Source organism: Peromyscus californicus, unplaced genomic scaffold (assembly GCF_007827085.1).
Source record: "Peromyscus californicus insignis strain IS unplaced genomic scaffold, ASM782708v3 Scaffold_11__1_contigs__length_118956290, whole genome shotgun sequence".
NCBI lineage: Eukaryota > Metazoa > Chordata > Mammalia > Rodentia > Cricetidae > Peromyscus > Peromyscus californicus.
In genome coordinates, this window is record NW_026294402.1 from 46,769,355 (window position 1) to 46,781,727 (window position 12,373).

Here is a 12,373-nt window from a genome sequence, read left to right on the forward strand (position 1 = left end):
CACACTCCTCTACCCACAGCTCAGAACCACGGCGGGATGTAGTGGACAGCTGCAGTGAAATACTGTTTGTGAGGTGTGGCAGGGCTGCTGCATACGTTAACTCACACCGGATGTGACCACAGATGGCCAAACCAGCTGAAATCTCAGGAAGACTCAGGGAGGAGCTCATGAAGTCCCAACTGTGTCTGAGGAGCTATTGGCAAGTGACGGTTGCTGGGTGGGGTGTGGAGTGTCAGTATTTCTTTAGAGACGTGGCCCCTGAGAGGCGATCTGTGCTCCAGTAGATGTTCCTATACCTATGAACATGCAGGCAGCTCTAAGTGAACTCCGTGGACTTAAGAAAAAGATCACATGAAGTTGGGAGGGAAAAGTGGTGGTAATGGATGGGAAGGAATTGTAGGGGAGGGAGTAAGGTGTGGATTTGATCAAAACACATGATATATGTATGGAAATTTTCAACAAAAGCTAAAAAAAATCTTTTTAAACTTTCTTTTTATTTATTCTTTGTGTCTTTAACATCATGCATCTCCATCCCATACATTTCCCTGTCCTTTTGTAACTGACTTCTGCCCTTGCAAACTCCCACCAAAATAAGATAAAATAAAATTTAAGAGAAAAAAAAAAGGAGAAAGAAAAGTCAGTTTCACCATGGAATCTGTAGTATGACATGGCGAGTCACATAGTAAACCCTTTATCCTATATCTTTATTTGCAAGTTTTCATTGCAAAGGGTCCTGGGGCCGTAAGAGCAGGAGAGCTGCCCCTGCCCACTGCCAGTTGCACCACTTGGGAGAGCAGGCCCTGCACCTCACATGGGCAGTACAACAGAGCCGACCCCTTCGGTGGAGGTGTAGGTGAGCCAGCCCCAAAGTTGTGAGCATGGGAGAGCCGTCCCCATTACTCATCTGTTATGTGGTGGCATGGGCAGGGAAGAGACATCTTCCCTCCCCCACCCATCAACACCTGAGGCAGGTGGGAGAGCTGGCCCTGAGGTCCTAAGTGCAGGAGAGCTGTCCCTGCCCCTCATCAGCTGCAGCACTCAGGAAAGTAGACCTTGTACCATGCGTGGGCAACACAGTAGGGCTGGCCCTTTGTATCTGGACATCTGACTTTGATTTGTGCTGTGGGATGTTCTGTATGGCAAATGTGTTGCTCTGATTGGTTGGTAAATAAAACACTGATTGGCCATTGGCTAGGCAGGAAGTATAGGTGGGACAAGGAGGAGAATAAAGCTGGGAAGTGAAAGGCTGAGTCAGAGAGACACTGCCAGCCACCACGATGAGAAACAGCATGTGAAGATGCCGGTAAGCCACGAGTCATGTGGCAAGGTATAGATTAATGGAGATGGATTAATTTAAGCTGTAAGAACAGTTAGCAAGAAGCCTGCCACGGCCATACAGTTTGTAACCAATATAAGTCTCTGTGTTTACTTGGTTGGGTCTGAGCGGCTGTGGGACTGGCGGGTGAGAGAGTTTGTCCTGACTGTGGGCAAGGCAGGAAAACTCTAGCTACAGATTTGTATATCTTTCATCTTACCTCTTTATTTTATACTCACTGATGTACTATTATCAGCGTTTTCCTTAGTAACTGAGGAGCTCTTTCCCCATTCTTCTAAATATTACCCATCCTGCTCATGCCTATGAGACACTTATTTCTATTCCTATGATTTGCTATCAAAATAAGATACCAACTATATCCCTCTATCAGGGCCATGTCCTCACTGTCTGCTTTTACGTTAAGAATGTGTTCATTTCCCTATACTTACTTAAAACTTTAAGGAGATTTTTATTTTCTGCCTCTATTCCCACCTCCCTAAAGATTTATGCTTTTTATATATTTTTATTTGTAGACATTTTTAGATTTTCCTGGTGCAATAGTCTCTTATTTGTATAAACATTAGTTAGTACTTATATATTTCTAACCACACTATCATTTCAAATTTACATTTAAATTTGTTTATATTCATGTATGTATATATGTATATATATGTATATACATACACACACACACATATACACACACACATGTAATTGTCTCAGTGGAAAATAACACATAAATATGAGTATACAGACACAGTCTCTCTTCATGGTTGTCCTTGGGGACTCTTTTGACTCATGTTTTATGGCAGATCACTTCCTGGAGTGTGTCCTTGGATGAAATACATGAGTGATGTAATCCCTGACTTTGCCCATGCTTGGACTCACCTGTCTTTCACACCACCAGGTGTTCTGAGGTTCTGTTTGAAGGAGGTTTGTGCTTTGACTCCTGAGAGTTTTGAAGAGTATTCTCTATCTGACTTGTGTCATTCTAATTCATGATGATTCTTTCTTTGTATGTAGCATAGTTTTAATGTATGATAGCCTGAAATTTTTTTTTTTTTTTTTTTTTTTTTTTTTTTTTTTTTTTGGTTTTTCGAGACAGGGTTTCTCTGTGTAGCTTTGCGCCTTTCCTGAAACTCACTTGGTAGCCCAGGCTGGCCTCGAACTCACAGAGATCCGCCTGGCTCTGCCTCCTGAGGGCTGGGATTAAAGGCGAGCCTGAAATATTTTTATATTTGAATTTAGGAACTCTGCCAGGGTATGCCCAAGTGATAAGTGCATTTAAAAATTTCCTTTTAATCCCCCACCTCCATAAACACTGCCTGAAACTAAATGAGCACTTTAAAGTTGCAGAACTGAGTCTTTCTTTAAGCCAGGGAAAATTTCTTCTACTATTTCCCTAATTAATGGTTCCCTGCAGCTGCCCCTTTCCTTCTCGGGAAGTCCTGTTCTTCACAGTTTTATTGCCCATGTCTGTCTTCTGAATCTGGAAACATTCTTTCATCACTTCCCCACTTTGTGTTTTGGCTTTCTGTAGTAGGCGTCTTTGGCCTGGCTCTTCAGGCACCCAACAGGCACTGACAGACCTTTTGATTTATCTCTGTAATCTGTGAAGTTAAAAAAAAATTATACAAACAAACAAACAAAACCCCAACCCTCTTTGAAACCCAGAGCCTGCTGTTATCATCTTGGGGCTGAACTTCTCTACAAGCTTTCTTGCTCTTTCCTGCCTCATTCAACAACCAAGGTTTCTCTCATCTGCAGCAGTCGCAGGTCAGAAGAGGCTGTGGGTTTGGGTTTGCCCACTGCTTGATCTTCCTCTTATCTGGCTACTAGGTCTTACGGGTCGTACTGCTGCTTTCTTTCCCCTGTGCCTGGCCCTCCCTATTGGCGGACTTGGAGGTACCAGCCTAGTAGCAGAGGGCCCGCACGAGTGACATGAGTGACGGCAAAGCCAGGTAGAAGCAAGTCTGTGCTTTCGGCATTGTCCAGTGATCCAGTGTCCTTGCCTATGGGAACACGCAGTTGTTAATCCCGCCCAAATTGCTAATCCACGGGTTTTCCGGGATAACTCTGTCCCAGGCAGTGTCTCAGGTATCCAAGTGGATTTCATCAAGTGGATCAATAGTCCTTTGGGGCATTGTCATGATCCTCTGTTGGATCTAGTAAATGGAGTAGATTAAATGTTTTTTTTGAAGGTATAAAGTATTATCAAAATGGAACAGGGATGAGGTACTGGTGGCTTATAGGGGTATAGCTGTGGGTTAAATGAATTGGCCAGGGTAGTTTTATTAAGGAGATATTTAAAAACAAAAAACCAACATTAAGGAGGGTTGAATGCTAAAGATAATGAACTCAGGAACACTCTAGTAGAAGACACTGCCTGCCATGAGGGTAAGCCTCGGGTATTTAAGAAGTAGCCAGTGGCCATTAGGGCTGGTTTATTAGTCACTTTTCTGTTGCTGTGATAAAACCCCATGACTAAGGCAATTTACCTAAGGAATGGCTTATTTGGGCTTTGGTTCCAGAGGGATAAGAGCCCATCACCTCATGGCAGGGAGGCATGTCACGGGAGCTGGAGCAGGATGCTGAGAGCTCATTTTTACCATAAGCACAAAACAGAAACAAGCAACTGAAAACGGCATGAGTGCTCACACTCTCAAAGCCCACCCACCTCCACACATACTTCCTCCAGCAAGACCACACCTCCAGAACCTCCACAGTCAGCTTCGCCCACTGCGAACCAAGTATTTAAATGTCTGAGACTATGGGGGACATTTCTCATTCAAATCACTACAGCTGAGATTGCATGAATGTGAAAGAGATTAATCCAAGGTCATGTCAGACAGTCGGGAAGACTTGGTCGGTGGCGAAGGGATTGCTGTAGTAACCAGGCAAGAGGCAGCGGTGGCTGCTCTCTGGTGACATGGTGACAGCAGAGAGTGGTGGAAAGTAAGGTGTTTTGGATGCAAAGCCTTCCAAACGGGGTTTCCTAATTTACTGGGATACTTTATGATAAGGCAGACCTTTAAACACTTACCAAGAACAGTTGCTATTCTTAGCAGTTGACAAACACCTTTAATCCCTGTACCACCCATAAGGGGATTATTACCTCATTGTACAGATTTGGAAAAAAGCAGCACAGAAAAACTAGATTGTCTTCCCAAAGTCACACGTGTAATGTCATATCTAGGACTTGACAAGTTCTAAGAGTTAATGATCTTATCATTATATTTAATTTCACCAACTTTCATGTTAGTTTTTGAGCATGTTACATGATTCCAGGGAGGTCTAAAGACAATAAGAAAATATATCACGTGGTAGGTTTATGGACCCACTATGAGATTTAGGCCAAAATGCCATTATTGCCAGATTTCCATAAATCCCCACTTGGCATCTTGGGCCACAGTGACATTTTGGGTTCTTAGAAATGAGTGTCTGTTTAAACCTAGTCTTCAGCAATCCTAGAAAAGTTTGGGTATTTCCATTTCTGTAGAGCAGACACTCTGGCCAGTGGCTACATTCTGTTTAGGGAAAACTAGGAGGAAGAATATTCATGGCACTCATGGCATAAGGTCCTTCTTCAGTGGGTCTGTGACATTTAGTTAAGATTCCTTTATACAGGAGAAAAGAAAAAAATCCCTCCAGCTTTGAGGACATTAAACAGAATGCTCCAGACATTTGATCTGAACCTGTTGAAAGATGTGTGCTGGGGAAACTATGGAAGGTTTGAAGATGATGGTGGTGGTCAGAGGACCAGGAGCTCAATATGGGGCATATTACCTTTGAGATACCCTTTGGGCATCTTCATAGTACTGCTGGGTAAATGGCCACACAAGCCAAGATTTCAAGACATACAAACCTGGAGGGATCAGTCTTTTAAAGTGTATGCAAAACCTTCAAATCTCTAAAGAGTGTATAGAAATCGAGACATTTCAAGGGGAAAGCCCCAGGCTTAAAGTAGAGAACACAGTGGTCAGGAGGGCAGTCAGTGTGCTGCCATGAAATCTAACTGAAAAGGGTGTTTGCAAAAAGCTATGACAAAGTATATCAAAAGCTGTCAATACACTGGGTGGATGAGGACTGAGCAGTGACATGGGATTCTGTCATATGGAGATTATTGATGAACTTGGAAAAACAGTCATCAGGAGTGGTGGTAAAAATCTACTTCAATTGTGGTGACAGAAAACTGGGAGGAAATTAGAGAGTGAAATTTTTCAAGATGTTTTGTGTGAAAGGCGCGTACACAGTGATATCTTACGAATCACCAGAAATACCCCTTGCTAGATGCCCAAAGACATGAGACAAGAAAGTGAATATCTCTGAAGTAATTTCTGGGCTGTTTAATAACTTGAGGTGTGAATCCAGCCTTTAGTTCCAAGCTGCAGAGATGGATGAATTCACCACTCTTTTATTTGTTTCTCTTGCTGCCTTTGTGGTCAAGTTGGACATCACCACATCTGTGTGTGTGCACTCATGCGTATGTGTGTGTACATGTGCATCAGTGTATGTGTGTCAGATTGTGTGTTGTATACACGTGTGCACATGCGTGTATGGTTGGTGTACTCCTCTACCACTTTCTACATTACCTTGAGAGAGGGTCTCTTACTGAACCTGGAGCTTGTTATATTTTTGTTTGTTTGTTTTGATTTTTTTTGGTGAGGTTGGTCAACAAGCCCCAGAAATCCTCTGTCTTTACGTAGGCAGGCATGGCCATGCCTGGCTTTTTACAGGGGTGCTGGAGATCGGAATTCAGTTCCTCATGCTTACGCAACAAGTGAGCTTACCCACTGAGCCATCTTTCCAGAACCTAATGTCAGTCTTACAGAGTACTTACAAACCACCACGAAGAGGAACTTCCATTTTTAGTCTTACATTCATATCGGTGCAGAACCACTTCATGCTGTAACTCCACAAAAAGTCCCCCAAGAGTGCTGTCAACAGGAAGAGTTAGGCTAGGCAAGGGAGACTGCTAGATCTTAGGACCTGGAGAATGTTTGCTTGCATTATTTACAGACATCGGCAGTATTGCACAGGCCTGGATGCATTTGTCTTGCCCCACGAGCCCTGGGCACCTTGTGAGGAGAGACCAGACTTTCTATTTGTCATTCAATGAACCTTGAGGAGCCCCTGGAAGCTCACACCTATTCTTCTCAATAGTCATTTGCTTCTCCAGACTCAGGATGTTCACTAATTTTCTATTTTTACTTTCTGCTTATTGATTAATTTACTTTAAATATTATATTGTCAGTGATTGATCAGTGTTCTAGCTATTTCACTCAGGATCAGGACCCTGACACAGAGTTTTTAATTTAAAGAGATTAGCAAGGGGGAACTATTTAAACACTAATAGCCACAAGGTTTAATTCTCTTACACCTTTACTTATTAAAAAACAGATATATTGCAGTATTGCCTGTAATGCCATTCCAAGACAGAGTCCCAGCAGACATAAGTTGAAATTTCCAAATTTGGCATCATCAGCCCACAGTACAATTATGTGAGGTCTAATGAGGCAAAGGATATTGAATACTGAAAACCATTTCCCGGGGCTGACTCTTATTCAGTGTAATTCTGATTATTTATTCTTTGTATGGATCTAATCTCTAATTTCGTACCCTTGAATTCTTTGTTTGCCTTGTGCCCCAAAGGTAGCTGGAGAGAGCACCCTGGGCTTAGATGTGGCTGAGAGGAGTGGGGCTATCGTCACGCCTCACCTTGTGCAGGCTGTCTGATTGCTAGTCAGTGCCATCCTGCCACAGCAGGCTGCCGTATGGTGTCCTGCCTCCAGCCACTGTCCTTTCTGAAGGAGGTGCCCTACTCATTCTTCTCCCTATCCGTAGTGCCCAGTACAGTGCACACCACATACAGACACCTAAGAACTATTTATTTGTTGCCTAGAGACCACATTATGCGATCAAGTCTGGTCATTAATTTCTGCCCTAAAGTTGCTCCCAGATTGGAAGGTTAGAAGCAGTATAAGTAAATTCTATAAGAAAATTCTATTGGTCATCCAGAAACTAAGTACATTTATTGTTTATACCATTAGCTTGTGTAGTATTTGTTGTTATTATTATTAATATTTTCTGATTTTGTTCTGAGTCAGGTTTTTCTGTAGCCCAGGGAAGCCACTAACTCTTTGTGTAGCTGAGGCTGACCTTGAACTCCTGATCCTTTATTCGAAGTGTTAGAATTATAGGTGTTTTCCACACTTGACATGTGGTAGTTTTTTAAATGACAGCTTAAGTAAATTCATACACTGACCCAGCACAGTTCATGACCCATTACTAAATTTCAACAGAAGAGAAAGAGGCACAGGGTGGGGATAGGGATGGGCATGAGACAGGGGCAGGGCAATAACGGAGAGAGAGAGAGAGAGAGAGAGAGAGAGAGAGAGAGAGAGAGAGAGAGAGAGAGCGAGCCAGCCTACAGACTGAAAAACATCTATAGGATATAAGAATCATTTGCAAATTGGAGACTATTTGGACCTTCACTAAAACATAAGTAAGTAAGTAAGTAAATAAATAAATAGAGGGATTTTAAATGTTAAGGAGCCATTTGATGGTATTATGGAATTATTAACATTTTAAAAACGTGAGGCTGGCTGTGGTGGCATGTACCCACAGTCTCAGTACACAGGAGGCTGAGGCGGGGTGCACACAAGCTAGAGGCCAGCCACAGTTGCTTAAGAAGGTCTTGGTTAGAGTCTCAGAACAAAACCCAATAGTAAGTACATGTTTACATAATGGTGGTCCTATTGTGTTTCAAAAGGAGTCCCATTTTATACCTATATTGAAATATTTCTGAATCAAACCAATACGCTTACACCACTTCCACGATTAAAACGTTACTAACTCAGACTGCTCATTTGAAAATGAACACCTATGTGTATGGATGCACATTAGATTTGACAAGCAAATTCAATATTGCCATACATGTGCGCTGTGACAAAGTGATCACCAGCCAAGGTTTGGGCTCCTTTGCTCCACTGCTGTTCTCAAGGACGTGAAGAACCAGGTGGGTGACAGAGGGTGCTGCTGTGGTGTCCTATTACACTGTAGTTATTTTGGCTACGATTTGTGAACCATGAGTGCTTATTAAAAAGAATGAAAACACGGTTAAATATTGTGATTCACGTGCTTTCCTTTTAGCTTTCTTAGGACAGGGTCCTAAGTATCCCTGGCTGGCTGCGAACTTATTATATAGCATTGGTTGGCCTCAAGCTTGCATCCTCCTGCCTCAGTCTCAGCGCTGGTATGGCATGAATTCATCGTAATGCTCATCTATCACGATTATGATTCAAAATACCTTTGCACGACTCTTCCTTCATGCTTCTTAAAACTGGTCTCACCGTGAGCGCTGTCGATAAGGACACCAGTTCCAAGAGAAAACCTCCTATTTTACAGATACTCTAAAACCAGAGCAAAGCAGGTGATTTGCAAGCTGAATTTCGTGTCTGAAGGTTCTCAAATGTAACATTCTGCGTTCCTTCGTGAAGTGAGACAAATTATTCATGTTGATGGACTGTAAGAATACATGGGACCCTTAGGGGGAAATGGCCAGCAGAGGCAGGAAAGCAAACCCAGGTTCGCTTCCTCTGTGATAACGATCTCCCGCGGATAACTGAGAGACTCTCACTTGCCCCGGCCCTCCCAGTCTCACTGACACATCACCATCTGTTTTCGGCTCAAGTGTTTGAAAACTCACCCTCTTCATCATCAGCTTCCCCCTCCCTCCAGCCTCAGAAGAAATGTCTCTTCTGCTGTTCAACCTTTTACTGTTTGCCTGCATGCAAGAAATGACTTCTAAAATGTCCGTAACAGAGGTGTTCAGGGTGACCATTCACATGATCGTGAAATAAATCTCCAAACTCCTGCAGACGGGAACCCCGTATCTATTAAACACTGTCTCCCCAGTCCCCGTCCCTCCTGCCCCAGCATCATCATTCTCATTTCTGTATGGATGAGTTAGTCCTGGTATCTCAGATCAGCATATGCTTCCAAGTGTTCATCTTTCTGTGAATGGCTTGTTCAAACTTAGCACATGCTCAAGCATGTCCTTGCTGTGGCATATGTCCATGCGTATGCAGTACATTTTGTTCCTCCATTCATCTGTTGGTGGACTTCTGATTACTTCTACATATTACCTACTGTGACCAAGATGACGAATAGTGGCATGCAAATATCTCTCAAGACAATGCTTTTGATTCTTTTGGATCTGTGTTCAGAGATGAGATTGCTAGAACGTACAGTCATCACACAATTAATTTTTGAGGAGTCACCGTGCTGTTTCCCATAGTGGCTGTATAATTTCACAGTCCTACCAATAGTCACATGATGTTTTAAAATCTCTTCATTTCACTGGCCCTTTCCCACACACATGCCTTTCCTGTGCTCCTGAACCTTCCCAACATCTCTCCTTCACGGGGGGAATAGTCCACACTTGCTTTGTTCCTTTCTTATCTCTTTCCGACAAGGCCAAATTTTCTGGCTGCTTCGGGCCACTGTTCTGTCATCTACCAGTAGATTCCTCACGTCTTGCAGCATTCTATTTGCGGTCCTATAATACCCTCCCTGGCACCACTCAGATCTTCATGAATAATTTAATCATAAACTGAAGTTGTTCATTTTTCTCTTGAATTTTATGGTGCCATGCTGTCTCTCTCTCTCTTTCTTTTTTAAAATATATTTACGTGTTTATTTCAGCATGAAGAAATGTATTCTTAGCCACTCCTCTCTTTTCCAGTTTTACATTCATCTTCCTAATGTCCCATTCTGTCCTAGAGCTTTAGAAATATGCCCTGGTGATTTCCAAATCTTTATCTCTGTCTCTGATCTCTCCTTGGAATGTCAGTTATGAGTGTTTACTCTGAGGGATTTTGTACCATGGCTCTCTTTTCCTGGATTCTTTTCCCTTCAGTCATAGAGTGTCTGTTTTTTTTAAAAATGTCATTTTGATTCTGCAGAGACATTTCTGAAGCATGTAGTTTAAAGTAGCCACCAGACACATGTGTCAACCAGCCCTTCTGACATTTTGCATGGTACTTGGTGTTAGTGTCTGAATTTCTTCTTGTTCATTTCCTCACTTGTCTGGCTAATGTCCATTCATTCCTAATAGAATGTGCCTTTAAAGTAGAATCCTGCCTCTGGTTCATTGCTGTATTGGCAGAGCATAAAAGAGTATTTAGTACTCATAGGTATTTTTAGATACTGTGATGGATGAGTAACATGCTTCCAGGTCCCAATGTTTTTTTTAAATTGTTATTGATTTTTTTTTTATTATTTAGAACAATTTTTAAATGTAAATATATTTTGATCATATTCTTCCATTACCCTAAGTCCTGACAAATCTCTCCACTCACCCAACTTTAAGTTTTTTTTCAAAAAAACGAAACCAAACCAAAAATTACCACAACAAAACCAACAAAACAAAATAAAGCAACACCCAAATTAGGAAAACAAAAACAAATAACCAAACCAAATCAAACCAAAATGAAAACCCTCTAAACTGTAATCAAATAAAAGCACACAAAAAATGTAGAGTCCTTTACACATTGGTCAACTATGTGAATATGAGGCTGGCCCTGGAGTGGTTGATATACCCAGTGTCACTCCATTGGAGAAAACTGATTTTCTCTCTCCCAGCAGGTATAAGTGACAGTTCAGTGGTTAACATTCACCCTAGTGTCTAGGATTCATTCAGTTTTTAAATAACAAAATAAAATTTAATAAGATAAAAACAAAAACTATCACATTGGAGTTGGACAAGATTAACCAATAGAAGGAAAAGAGCCCAGGAAGTGGCAGAAGAATCAGAGACCCACACATTCTCACACTCATGAACCCCATAAAAACACTAAACTGGAAGCCGTGATATATACACTGAGGACTAGGTCCCTAAGTTTATCCTCCAAGATCTAAATAGCTACCAGAGTGAACTCTCTAAGACACACATCTCATCAAGTCACTCTACTCTTAAGGAAACTTCTACAGCCTGAATGGAAAGAGAATATAATCAAAACTGCTCAGCATGGCACATGACCCTCCACCATCTGACCCCTTCTTGTATCTCAAGCCTCATCTAACGGTTCTCTCTTCCAAGCCTAATGACCTGCATGTGTTTAACGACCAGCCTGTCCATGGCACCTGGTGTTTCCTGCCTCAGAGCAAATGCTATGGCTTCCATTGGCCTAGAACTTACCAGGTAGGCTAGACTGGCTGGCTAGCCAGTCAGCCCTAGAAATCTGCCCGTCTCCACCTCCCCTGTGCTGGGATTATACACACGTACCACCTTGCCTGTTTTTTTTTTTTTTTAATATGGGTTGTGTGCATCTATCATAAATGATTGGATGACAAACATTTTATCAAACTGAGCTATCTCCCCATATCTTGAATCTGAAACACTCCCCCAAATGCCCAGCTGTTAAAGGCTTGAAAAATAGCTTGGAGCTACAGCGAGGTGATAGAAACCAAGCGATGTGGCTTAGTAGAATGTTTTAGGTCATTGTGGGCATGACCTTGAAAAAACAGTGGGACCCTGGCGTCTTTCCTCTCTGCCCTTTTGCATGCTGATGACGTGGCTATAAGTTTTGTTCGACTGTATGCTACCTACCATGATGTAGGGCTTCACCCTAGGCCCCAAAGTGTAAACCGAAACCAAAGTGTCAGCCAAGACAAACCTTTCCTCTTTATAAGTTGAGTATCACAAGTATTTTGTTATAGTAATGGAAATCTGACTAACAGCCTTTAATCAGTTTTTACCCTCACACTTATATGACATCTTCCTGGTATTCCTGCTACCTCCAGCATCCTTGTTTGCTCAGTTTTAAACATAGAGTTAGGAGATCATTCTGACTCCCTTACTCCCAAACTCTAAAGGTTTCTTAGTCAATTATATGTGCTTCTTCTGTCTTAGTCATCACAATTCTTTATGGCTTCTATTTGCTTTCATGCTTGTTCCTCTACTTGGACTATAAACTCCTTGAAAGCAAACATAGTGTGATATATGTCATTTTATCACCAGATGTAACTTATGGTTGGCATTCACACAAGTGTTGA

The 12,373-nt window shown here is 42.1% G+C and overlaps 1 long non-coding RNA gene across 1 annotated transcript in view; it reads left to right on the forward strand.

The window, feature by feature from the left end:
• LOC128124139 (uncharacterized) overlaps positions 1-12,373 on the forward strand; it is a 56,729-nt gene that overhangs the window by 17,463 nt on the left and 26,893 nt on the right. The gene's annotated exons all lie outside the window — the stretch shown is intronic.